Genomic DNA, 12,500 nt, shown 5'->3' with positions numbered 1-12,500 from the left:
GTCCCGAGGCCTGGAAGTCCGTCAGGGGAGCCTTCCGGAGGCCTCGTCCGGGTTCGGTGCACCCTGCCTGGGCACAGGGACACACACTTACCCCTGGCCGACAACCAGACTTTGACATTTTTCCGTCTGGCCCACCCCGGGGGGGGGGTCCAGGGGCATCGGGGGCCCTCGGCCGACCGGACGTCGTACTCGCTCGACTATGTCGAATATGTCGACGCTTCCCCTTCCCCGCCGCGGGAGGGCCGCGTCGACGATCCTTTGCCCAAGGATAGCGCGCCCTGCCTGGGTACAGGGACCCGCGCCTCCCGCCCTTGATCCTTCTCAAATGTCCCGAGGCCTGGAAGTCCGTCAGGGGAGCCTTCCGGAGGCCTCGCCCGGGTTCGGTGCACCCTGCCTGGGCACAGGGACACACACTTACCCCTGGCCGACAACCAGACTTTGACATTTTTCCGTCTGGCCCACCCCGGGGGGGGGTCCAGGGGCATCGGGGGCCCTCGGCCGACCGGACGTCGTACTCGCTCGACTATGTCGAATATGTCGACGCTTCCCCTTCCCCGCCGCGGGGGGGTCCGCGTCGACGATCCTTTGCCCAAGGATAGCGCGCCCTGCCTGGGTACAGGGACCCGCGCCTCCCGCCCTTGATCCTTCTCAAATGTCCCGAGGCCTGGAAGTCCGTCAGGGGAGCCTTCCGGAGGCCTCGCCCGGGTTCGGTGCACCCTGCCTGGGTACAGGGACACACACTTACCCCTGGCCGACAACCAGACTTTGACATTTTTCCGTCTGGCCCACCCCGGGGGGGGGGTCCAGGGGCATCGGGGGCCCTCGGCCGACCGGACGTCGTACTCGCTCGACTATGTCGAATATGTCGACGCTTCCCCTTCCCCGCCGCGGGGGGGTCCGCGTCGACGATCTTGTGCCCAAGGATAGCGCGCCCTGCCTGGGTACAGGGACCCGCGCCTCCCGCCCTTGATCTCTCTCAAATGTTCCAAAGCCTGGAAGTCCGTCAGGGGACCCTTCCGGAGGCCTCGCCCGGGTTCGGTGCACCCTGCCTGGGCACAGGGACACACACTTACCCCTGGCCGACAACCGGACTTTGACATTTTCTGTCTGGCCCACACTGGGGGGGTCCGGGGGGACGGGCACCCTCGGCGGACCGCCCACCAGACTGGCTCGACTCGCTCGACGTCCCAGCTCTCTGGCACAGGAGGCCGTTCTAAGATACCCGGTCGCTATGCTGTGATACACTTTTATGAAAGCGTACCACTCCGACATGCCCAGCTCATGGAACTGTCGCCTGGATTCGGCTTTAAAATACGATCTCATAGTGGTTCTCAGTTTTGAGATAATCATCATGTCTGGAGGTCTGTCAGGGGACCCTTCCAGATGACTTGCCCGGGTTCAGTGCACCCTGCCTGGGCACAGGGACACACACTTCCCACGGGCCAACCACCCGACTTTTAACATTTTCCCTCTTGACTCCGGGTTGGCGCGTCGGCACCACCCCGGGGGCATCGGGGGCTCTCGGCAGACCGGACGTCGTACTCGCTCGACTATGTCGAATATGTCGACGCTTCCCCTTCCCCGCCGCGGGGGGGTCCGCGTCGACGATCCTTTGCCCAAGGATAGCGCGCCCTGCCTGGGTACAGGGACCCGCGCCTCCCGCCCTTGATCCTTCTCAAATGTCCCGAGGCCTGGAAGTCCGTCAGGGGAGCCTTCCGGAGGCCTCGCCCGGGTTCGGTGCACCCTGCCTGGGCACAGGGACACACACTTACCCCTGGCCGACAACCAGACTTTGACATTTTTCCGTCTGGCCCACCCCGGAGGGGGGGGGGGGGGGGGGTCCAGGGGCATCGGGGGCCCTCGTCCGACCGGACGTCGTACTCGCTCGACTATGTCGAATATGTCGACGCTTCCCCTTCCCCGCCGCGGGGGGGTCCGCGTCGACGATCCTGTGCCCAAGGATAGCGCGCCCTGCCTGGGTACAGGGACCCGCGCCTCCCGCCCTGGTTCTCTGTCAAAAGTCCCGAGGCCTGGAGGTCTGTCAGGGGACCCTTCCGGAGGCCTCGCCCGGGTTCGGTGCACCCTGCCTGGGCACAGGGACACACACTTACCCCTGGCCGACAACCAGACTTTGACATTTTTCCGTCTGGCCCACCCCGGGGGGGGGGGGGTCCAGGGGCATCGGGGGCCCTCGGCCGACCGGACGTCGTACTCGCTCGACTATGTCGAATATGTCGACGCTTCCCCTTCCCCGCCGCGGGGGGGTCCGCGTCGACGATCCTTTGCCCAAGGATAGCGCGCCCTGCCTGGGTACAGGGACCCGCGCCTCCCGCCCTTGATCCTTCTCAAATGTCCCGAGGCCTGGAAGTCCGTCAGGGGAGCCTTTCGGAGGCCTCGCCCGGGTTCGGTGCACCCTGCCTGGGCACAGGGACACACACTTACCCCTGGCCGACAACCAGACTTTGACATTTTTCCGTCTGGCCCACCCCGGGGGGGGGTCCAGGGGCATCGGGGGCCCTCGGCCGACCGGACGTCGTACTCGCTCGACTATGTCGAATATGTCGACGCTTCCCCTTCCCCGCCGCGGGGGGGTCCGCGTCGACGATCTTGTGCCCAAGGATAGCGCGCCCTGCCTGGGTACAGGGACCCGCGCCTCCCGCCCTTGATCTCTCTCAAATGTTCCAAAGCCTGGAAGTCCATCAGGGGACCCTTCCGGAGGCCTCGCCCGGGTTCGGTGCACCCTGCCTGGGCACAGGGACACACACTTACCCCTGGCCGACAACCGGACTTTGACATTTTCTGTCTGGCCCACACTGGGGGGGTCCGGGGGGACGGGCACCCTCGGCGGACCGCCCGCCAGACTGGCTCGACTCGCTCGACGTCCCAGCTCTCTGGCACAGGAGGCCGTTCTAAGATACCCGGTCGCTATGCTGTGATACACTTTTATGAAAGCGTACCACTCCGACATGCCCAGCTCATGGAACTGTCGCCTGGATTCGGCTTTCAAATACGATCTCATAGTGGTTCTCAGTTTTGAGATAATCATCATGTCTGGAGGTCTGTCAGGGGACCCTTCCAGATGACTTGCCCGGGTTCAGTGCACCCTGCCTGGGCACAGGGACACACACTTCCCACGGGCCAACCACCCGACTTTTAACATTTTCCCTCTTGACTCCGGGTTGGCGCGTCGGCACCACCCCGGGGGCATCGGGGGCTCTCGGCCGACCGGACGTCGTACTCGCTCGACTATGTCGAATATGTCGACGCTTCCCCTTCCCCGCCGCGGGGGGGTCCGCGTCGACGATCCTTTGCCCAAGGATAGCGCGCCCTGCCTGGGTACAGGGACCCGCGCCTCCCGCCCTTGATCCTTCTCAAATGTCCCGAGGCCTGGAAGTCCGTCAGGGGAGCCTTCCGGAGGCCTCGCCCGGGTTCGGTGCACCCTGCCTGGGCACAGGGACACACACTTACCCCTGGCCGACAACCAGACTTTGACATTTTTCCGTCTGGCCCACCCCGGAGGGGGGGGGGGGGGGGGGGTCCAGGGGCATCGGGGGCCCTCGTCCGACCGGACGTCGTACTCGCTCGACTATGTCGAATATGTCGACGCTTCCCCTTCCCCGCCGCGGGGGGGTCCGCGTCGACGATCCTGTGCCCAAGGATAGCGCGCCCTGCCTGGGTACAGGGACCCGCGCCTCCCGCCCTGGTTCTCTGTCAAAAGTCCCGAGGCCTGGAGGTCTGTCAGGGGACCCTTCCGGAGGCCTCGCCCGGGTTCGGTGCACCCTGCCTGGGCACAGGGACACACACTTACCCCTGGCCGACAACCAGACTTTGACATTTTTCCGTCTGGCCCACCCCGGGGGGGGGGGGGGTCCAGGGGCATCGGGGGCCCTCGGCCGACCGGACGTCGTACTCGCTCGACTATGTCGAATATGTCGACGCTTCCCCTTCCCCGCCGCGGGGGGGTCCGCGTCGACGATCCTTTGCCGAAGGATAGCGCGCCCTGCCTGGGTACAGGGACCCGCGCCTCCCGCCCTTGATCCTTCTCAAATGTCCCGAGGCCTGGAAGTCCGTCAGGGGAGCCTTCCGGAGGCCTCGCCCGGGTTCGGTGCACCCTGCCTGGGCACAGGGACACACACTTACCCCTGGCCGACAACCAGACTTTGACATTTTTCCGTCTGGCCCACCCCGGGGGGGGGGGGGGGGGGGGGTCCAGGGGCATCGGGGGCCCTCGGCCGACCGGACGTCGTACTCGCTCGACTATGTCGAATATGTCGACGCTTCCCCTTCCCCGCCGCGGGGGGGTCCGCGTCGACGATCCTGTGCCCAAGGATGGCGCGCCCTGCCTGGGTACAGGGACCCGCGCCTCCCGCCCTGGTTCTCTGTCAAAAGTCCCGAGGCCTGTACCCTTCCGGAGGCCTCGCCCGGGTTCGGTGCACCCTGCCTGGGCACAGGGACACACACTTACCCCTGGCCGACAACCAGACTTTGACATTTTTCCGTCTGGCCCACCCCGGGGGGGGTCCAGGCGCATCGGGGGCCCTCGGCCGACCGGACGTCGTACTCGCTCGACTATGTCGAATATGTCGACGCTTCCCCTTCCCCGCCGCGGGGGGGTCGCTTCGACGATCTTGTGCCCAAGGATAGCGCACCCTGCCTGGGTACAGGGACCCGCGCCTCCCGCCCTTGATCTCTCTCAAATGTTCCAAAGCCTGGAAGTCTGTCAGGGGGACCCCTTCCGGAGGCCTCGCCCGGGTTCGGTGCACCCTGCCTGGGCACAGGGACACACACTTACCCCTGGCCGACAACCAGACTTTGACATTTTTCCGTCTGCCCACCCCGGGGGGGGGTCCAGGGGCATCGGGGGGCCCTCGGCCGACCGGACGTCGTACTCGCTCGACTATGTCGAATATGTCGACGCTTCCCCTTCCCCGCCGCGGGGGGGGTCCGCGTCGACGATCCTGTGCCCAAGGACGGTGCACCCTGCCTGGGCACAGGGACACACACGTCAATCGGGACTTTGGTCGCTCAGCCTAAGAAGGTCGGCCTGAAGCACTGTCGTGCGTCCCGACGGGGGTCCGCACACCCGCCCGCCGGTGCCGCTGCCTTCCTCTGGGTGTGCCCTCTCCGGGGATACCATGCGCGGGGTGTGCGAACCCTCCCGGGGGTCCAGGGACCGGTGCCAAACACCCCGCACACAGCGATCTCGACCTTGTCAATGTTACGCTCAGCCTACTTCGGGGCCACGCTGCACCGCCCGTGCGGGTTCGCGCACCCACCCGGTGGTCCCCGCTGCCTTCCTCCGGGTGTGCCCCTCTCCGGGGATACCATGCGCGGGGTGTGCGAACCCTCCCGGGGGTCCAGGGACCCGGTCCCAAACACCCCGCACACAGCGATCCCGACCTTGTCAATGTTACGCTCAGCCTACTTCGGGGCCACGCTGCACCGCCCGTGCGGGTTCGCGCACCCACCCGGTGGTCCCGCTGCCTTCCTCCGGGTGTGCCCTCTCCGGGGATACCATGCGCGGGGTGTGCGAACCCTCCCCGGGGGGTCCAGGGGACCGGTCCCAAACACCCCGCGCACAGCGATCTCGACCTTGTCAATGTTACGCTCAGCCTACTTCGGGGCCACGCTGCACCGCCCGTGCGGGTTCGCGCACCCACCCGGTGGTCCCGCTGCCTTCCTCCGGGTGTGCCCTCTCCGGGGATACCATGCGCGGGGTGTGCGAACCCTCCCGGGGGTCCAGGGACCGGTCCCAAACACCCCGCGCACAGCGATCTCGACCTTGTCAATGTTACGCTCAGCCTACTTCGGGGCCACGCTGCACCGCCCGTGCGGGTTCGCGCACCCACCCGGTGGTCCCGCTGCCTTCCTCCGGGTGTGCCCTCTCTGGGGGATACCATGCGCGGGGGTGTGCGAACCCTCCCGGAGGTCCAGGGACCGGTCCCAAACACCCCGCGCACAGCGATCTCGACCTTGTCAATGTTACGCTCAGCCTACTTCGGGGCCACGCTGCACCGCCCGTGCGGGTTCGCGCACCCACCCGGTGGTCCCGCTGCCTTCCTCCGGGGTGTGCCCTCTCCGGGGATACCATGCGCGGGGTGTGCGAACCCTCCCGGGGGTCCCAGGGACCGGTGCCCAAACACCCCGCGCACAGCGATCTCGACCTTGTCAATGTTACGCTCAGCCTACTTCGGGGCCACGCTGCACCGCCCGTGCGGGTTCGCGCACCCACCCGGTGGTCCCGCTGCCTTCCTCCGGGTGTGCCCTCTCTGGGGATACCATGCGCGGGGTGTGCGAACCCTCCCGGGGGTCCAGGGACCGGTGCCAAACACCCCGCGCACAGCGATCTCGACCTTGTCAATGTTACGCTCAGCCTACTTCGGGGCCACGCTGCACCGCCCGTGCGGGTTCGCGCACCCACCCGGTGGTCCCGCTGCCTTCCTCCGGGTGTGCCCTCTCCGGGGATACCATGCGCGGGGTGTGCGAACCCTCCCGGGGGTCCAGGGACCGGTGCCAAACACCCCGCGCACAGCGATCTCGACCTTGTCAATGTTACGCTCAGCCTACTTCGGGGCCACGCTGCACCGCCCGTGCGGGTTCGCGCACCCACCCGGTGGTCCCGCTGCCTTCCTCCGGGTGTGCCCTCTCCGGGGATACCATGCGCGGGGTGTGCGAACCCTCCCGGGGGTTCAAGGACCGGTGCCAAACACCCCGCGCACAGCGATCTCGACCTTGTCAATGTTACGCTCAGCCTACTTCGGGGCCACGCTGCACCGCCCGTGCGGGTTCGCGCACCCACCCGGTGGTCCCGCTGCCTTCCTCCGGGTGTGCCCTCTCCGGGGATATCATGCGCGGGGTGTGCGAACCCTCCCGGGGGTCCAGGGACCGGTCCCAAACACCCCGCGCACAGCGATCTCGACCTTGTCAATGTTACGCTCAGCCTACTTCGGGGCCACGCTGCACCGCCCGTGCGGGTTCGCGCACCCACCCGGTGGTCCCGCTGCCTTCCTCCGGGTGTGCCCTATCCGGGGATACCATGCGCGGGGTGTGCGACCCCTCCCGGGGGTCCAGGGACCGGTCCCAAACACCCCGCACACAGCGATCTCGACCTTGTCAATGTTACGCTCAGCCTACTTCGGGGCCACGCTGCACCGCCCGTGCGGGTTCGCGCACCCACCCGGTGGTCCCGCTGCCTTCCTCCGGGTGTGCCCTCTCCGGGGATACCATGCGCGGGGTGTGCGAACCCTCCCGGGGGTCCAGGGACCGGTGCCAAACACCCCGCGCACAGCGATCTCGACCTTGTCAATGTTACGCTCAGCCTACTTCGGGGCCACGCTGCACCGCCCGTGCGGGTTCGCGCACCCACCCGGTGGTCCCGCTGCCTTCCTCCGGGTGTGCCCTCTCCGGGGATACCATGCGCGGGGTGTGCGAACCCTCCCGGGGGTCCAGGGACCGGTGCCAAACACCCCGCGCACAGCGATCTCGACCTTGTCAATGTTACGCTCAGCCTACTTCGGGGCCACGCTGCACCGCCCGTGCGGGTTCGCGCACCCACCCGGTGGTCCCGCTGCCTTCCTCCGGGTGTGCCCTCTCCGGGGATACCATGCGCGGGGTGTGCGAACCCTCCCGGGGGTCCAGGGACCGGTGCCAAACACCCCGCGCACAGCGATCTCGACCTTGTCAATGTTACGCTCAGCCTACTTCGGGGCCACGCTGCACCGCCCGTGCGGGTTCGCGCACCCACCCGGTGGTCCCGCTGCCTTCCTCCGGGTGTGCCCTCTCCGGGGATACCATGCGCGGGGTGTGCGAACCCTCCCGGGGGTCCAGGGACCGGTGCCAAACACCCCGCGCACAGCGATCCCGACCTTGTCAATGTTACGCTCAGCCTACTTCGGGGCCACGCTGCACCGCCCGTGCGGGTTCGCGCACCCACCCGGTGGTCCCGCTGCCTTCCTCCGGGTGTGCCCTCTCCGGGGATACCATGCGCGGGGTGTGCGAACCCTCCCGGGGGTCCAGGAACCGGTGCCAAACACCCCGCGCACAGCGATCTCGACCTTGTCAATGTTACGCTCAGCCTACTTCGGGGCCACGCTGCACCGCCCGTGCGGGTTCGCGCACCCACCCGGTGGTCCCGCTGCCTTCCTCCGGGTGTGCCCTCTCCGGGGATACCATGCGCGGGGTGTGCGAACCCTCCCGGGGGTCCAGGAACCGGTGCCAAACACCCCGCGCACAGCGATCTCGACCTTGTCAATGTTACGCTCAGCCTACTTCGGGGCCACGCTGCACCGCCCGTGCGGGTTCGCGCACCCACCCGGTGGTCCCGCTGCCTTCCTCCGGGTGTGCCCTCTCCGGGGATACCATGCGCGGGGTGTGCGAACCCTCCCGGGGGTCCAGGGACCGGTCCCAAACATCCCGCGCACAGCGATCTCGACCTTGTCAATGTTACGCTCAGCCTACTTCGGGGCCACGCTGCACCGCCCGTGCGGGTTCGCGCACCCACCCGGTGGTCCCGCTGCCTTCCTCCGGGTGTGCCCTCTCCGGGGATACCATGCGCGGGGTGTGCGAACCCTCCCGGGGGTCCAGGGACCGGTCCCAAACACCCCGCGCACAGCGATCTCGACCTTGTCAATGTTACGCTCAGCCTACTTCGGGGCCACGCTGCACCGCCCGTGCGGGTTCGCGCACCCACCCGGTTGTCCCGCTGCCTTCCTCCGGGTGTGCCCTCTCTGGGGATACCATGCGCGGGGTGTGCGAACCCTCCCGGGGGTCCAGGGACCGGTGCCAAACACCCCGCGCACAGCGATCTCGACCTTGTCAATGTTACGCTCAGCCTACTTCGGGGCCACGCTGCACCGCCCGTGCGGGTTCGCGCACCCACCCGGTGGTCCCGCTGCCTTCCTCCGGGTGTGCCCTCTCCGGGGATACCATGCGCGGGGTGGGCGAAGCCTCCCGGGGGTCCAGGGACCGGTGCCAAACACCCCGCGCACAGCGATCTCGACCTTGTCAATGTTACGCTCAGCCTACTTCGGGGCCACGCTGCACCGCCCGTGCGGGTTCGCGCACCCACCCGGTGGTCCCGCTGCCTTCCTCCGGGTGTGCCCTCTCCGGGGATACCATGCGCGGGGTGTGCGAACCCTCCCGGGGGTCCAGGGACCGGTGCCAAACACCCCGCGCACAGCGATCTCGACCTTGTCAATGTTACGCTCAGCCTACTTCGGGGCCACGCTGCACCGCCCGTACGGGTTCGCGCACCCACCCGGTGGTCCCGCTGCCTTCCTCCGGGTGTGCCCTATCCGGGGATACCATGCGCGGGGTGTGCGACCCCTCCCGGGGGTCCAGGGACCGGTCCCAAACACCCCGCACACAGCGATCTCGACATTGTCAATGTTACGCTCAGCCTACTTCGGGGCCACGCTGCACCGCCCGTGCGGGTTCGCGCACCCACCCGGTGGTCCCGCTGCCTTCCTCCGGGTGTGCCCTCTCCGGGGATACCATGCGCGGGGTGGGCGAAGCCTCCCGGGGGTCCAGGGACCGGTCCCAAACACCCCGCGCACAGCGATCTCGACCTTGTCAATGTTACGCTCAGCCTACTTCGGGGCCACGCTGCACCGCCCGTGCGGGTTCGCGCACCCACCCGGTGGTCCCGCTGCCTTCCTCCGGGTGTGCCCTCTCCGGGGATACCATGCGCGGGGTGGGCGAAGCCTCCCGGGGGTCCAGGGACCGGTCCCAAACACCCCGCGCACAGCGATCTCGACCTTGTCAATGTTACGCTCAGCCTACTTCGGGGCCACGCTGCACCGCCCGTGCGGGTTCGCGCACCCACCCGGTGGTCCCGCTGCCTTCCTCCGGGTGTGCCCTCTCCGGGGATACCATGCGCGGGGTGGGCGAAGCCTCCCGGGGGTCCAGGGACCGGTCCCAAACACCCCGCGCACAGCGATCTCGACCTTGTCAATGTTACGCTCAGCCTACTTCGGGGCCACGCTGCACCGCCCGTGCGGGTTCGCGCACCCACCCGGTGGTCCCGCTGCCTTCCTCCGGGTGTGCCCTCTCTGGGGATACCGTGCCCGGGGTGGGCGCGCCCTGCCTGGGATGCAGGGACCCGCGCTTAGCCCCCCGGGCACGTCGATCGGGACTTTGTCAATTTTACTCTCAGCCTACGAAGGAGCTCCGCCGGGCCGCCCGACGGGGTCCGCCCACCCGCCCGGCGGTACCGCTGCCTTCCTCCGGCTGTCCGCTCTCCAAGGATCCCGTGCCCGGGGTGGGCTCGGCGGGGTCCGGTGGCCGTCGGGGAGCCGTCCCGCCCGCCCGCGTGTCTCCTGGGACGGCTCGGCCCCCCTCCGCGAGGGAGGCCGAGGGAGGGCGGCCGAGGTGCGGTCCTGCTGCGCGCACTCCGACGCCCGCGGCTTAGGGGAGAGGCCCGGGGAGCGAGGCGTGCCGACGCGGGACCGGAGTCTCGCGGGCAGCCTCGAGGACCCCGAGGGGCCTTGGGTCTCCCGCGCCTGGACGCGGTTGCGCTTCCTGCCGGACCGCCCGGCCGCCCCTCCCTATGCCCTTCGGGACCGCCGACCCCTCCGCCGCTCCGGGTTCCGGGATCCCGTGCCCGGGGTGGGCGCGCCCTGCCTGGGATGCAGGGACCCGCGCTTAGCCCCCCGGGGACACGCCGATCGGGACTTTGTCGATTTTACGCTCAGCCTACGAAGGAGCTCCGCCGGGCCGCCCGACGGGGTCTGCTCACCCGCCCGGCGGTACCGCTGCCTTCCTCCGGGTGTCCGCTCTCCAAGGATCCCGTGCCCGGGTTGGGCTCGGCGGGGTCCGGTGGCCGTCAGGGAGCCGTCCCGCCCGCCCGCGTGTTCTGGGACGGCTCGGCCCCCCTCCGCGAGGGAGGCCGAGGGAGGGCAGCCGAGGTGCGGTCCTGCTGCGCGCACTCCGACGCCCGCGGCTTAGGGGAGAGGCCCGGGGAGCGAGGCGCGCCGACGCGGGACCGGAGTCTCGCGGGCAGCCTCGAGGACCCCGAGGGGCCTTGGGTCTCCCGCGCCTGGACGCGGTTGCGCTTCCTGCCGGACCGCCCGGCCGCCCCTCCCTATGCCCTTCGGGACCGCCGACCCCTCCGCCGCTCCGGGTTCCGGGATCCCGTGCCCGAGGTGGGCGCGCCCTGCCTGGGATGCAGGGACCCGCGCTTAGCCCCCCGGGCACGTCGATCGGGACTTTTTCGATTTTACTCTCAGCCTACGAAGGAGCTCCGCCGGGCCGCCCGACGGGGTCCGCCCACCCGCCCGGCGGTACCGCTGCCTTTCTCCGGGGGGGTACGGTGGCCGTCGGGGAGCCGTCCCGCTCGCGCGTCTCCTGGGACGGCTCGGCCCCCCTCCGCGAGGGAGGCCGAGGGAGGGCAGCCGAGGCGCGGTCCCGCTGCGCGCACTCCGACGCCCGCGGCTTAGGGGAGAGGCCCTGGGGCCTTGGGTCTCCCTCGCCGGGACGCGGTTGCGCTTCCTGCCGGACCGCCCGGCCACCCTCCCTGTGCCCTTCGTGACCGCCGACCCCTCGTCGCGCATCTGGCGGCAGCCGCCGCCTCCGCACCGGCGCGATGCGGCATCTGGGGGGAGGGGGACCCTCTCGCCTTTACTGACACGGGCTCCGCAGAGTGGCTAGCTCCCTGCCGGATCGCGCTTCGTTAGATCGATCGAGGGACCTTCAAAGACGGATATAGCCTTCCGGACCGTGCCGTGGCGCGACTCGGCACCGGGGGGATCGAGACCCTTCGCCGACACGGGCTCCGGGGCCCGGCCGGACGAGGGGGTCGGTCCCCGCCGGATCGCGCGTCGAAACGACCGTCTGGGGATATTGCGAATGATGCCGTTCTCTCCGGACACATCTGGGGGAGCCCGCTCCGTGCCGCTCAAGCTCGCCTCCCGGGAGGGACGACCCCTTTCCCGGCGGGAGTTCCGCCGGGAGGGGGTATACCCTAAGGGCCCCCCCCGAGCCCCGGCACGATGCGGCGTCAGGGGGAGCGAGACCCTCTCGCCTTCGCCGACACGGGCTCCGGAGCCCGGCCGAACGAGAGGGTCGCTCCCCGCCGGATCGCGCCTCGCCAGATCGATCGAGGGACCTTCAGAGGATGAAAAAAAAACGAGAAATTACGCCCATAGCTCGGCCCCTCCGGTCCAAAGAGGGTGCCGGCAGGGCACGCGCGCATCACCCCCGGGACCGGGGGACTTCGGCGGACCGCCCGCCGAAGTTGCTCGACTCGCTCGACGTCCCGGCCCTCTGGCACGGGTGGCCGTTCCGCTGCAACTCTTCCCAAGGACGGCGCGCCCTGCCTGGGTACAGGGACCCGCGCCTCCCGCCCTTTTAGCCTCTCTGGGTCTGTGCGTGTAAAGGGGACCCTTCCGGAGGCTTTGCCCGGGGACCGACCGGCCCCGGGTCGGGTACGCGAACCGGACCCGTTCCCCCCGGCATTCACCGAGGGAGAAGGCAGAGGTTCGTCCGCAGGGGAGCACACGCTC

Source organism: Hyla sarda, unplaced genomic scaffold (genome assembly GCF_029499605.1).
Source record: "Hyla sarda isolate aHylSar1 unplaced genomic scaffold, aHylSar1.hap1 scaffold_509, whole genome shotgun sequence".
NCBI classification, from domain to species: Eukaryota; Metazoa; Chordata; class Amphibia; order Anura; family Hylidae; genus Hyla; species Hyla sarda.
This window is presented reverse-complemented; position numbering follows the sequence as displayed.